The following is a 674-nucleotide window of genomic DNA, read 5'->3' on the forward strand; positions in this document are numbered from 1 at the left end:
TCAGCATTTACCACTTACCACCTTGCCTCTCTCTGTTACCCTCTTAGAGAAACTGGACAAACTCCTGCAGGATCCTGAAAAAGATGAGGTTTTATAACCTCTTAGGATGTCGTTTGAGAATACACAGTCAAAAAGAATAAGGTTTCTATTGGCTAGTGTCAGAAAGGGCTCGTTATTTACTTGTTCAAAGCTGCAATACTAGGAAAGTAATTCATAAAGCTGAAAAGAAATCAGATGTATAATTCCAAGTGAAAATTCTTGTGAAAGGATAAATGTATCTGTCTTTCACAGATTTCAGAGTGGCTATCTTCATAACTGATGACAATGATCAGTGTGGAAACACAAATTTTTAGCTGCACTTTTACTGAAATTTGCGATCTATACAACTTTGCCACTTCTTTCATTTAACATTATAGAGTAAATAATTGGTAAGGTAAACACCAGGAAATAGGTGTATCGATCAAGATTTGAAACTGTGGAATATGATCTTCTCATAGTCTTCCACAGAATAAAACACATAAAGTGGATGCATCAATTTTTGATATTATGTCCTTTAATGTTTATGCAAGTAGGCCTAATGCTCCTTTCAAGATTTCATGGAAAATTATTTGAATAATTATATTTCCTCTGCCAATCAAATGTCATGGTTATGGTTTGGGGGCAGTAATCTGTAT

This window comes from Lytechinus variegatus, chromosome 12, assembly GCF_018143015.1.
Source record: "Lytechinus variegatus isolate NC3 chromosome 12, Lvar_3.0, whole genome shotgun sequence".
NCBI classification, from domain to species: Eukaryota; Metazoa; Echinodermata; class Echinoidea; order Temnopleuroida; family Toxopneustidae; genus Lytechinus; species Lytechinus variegatus.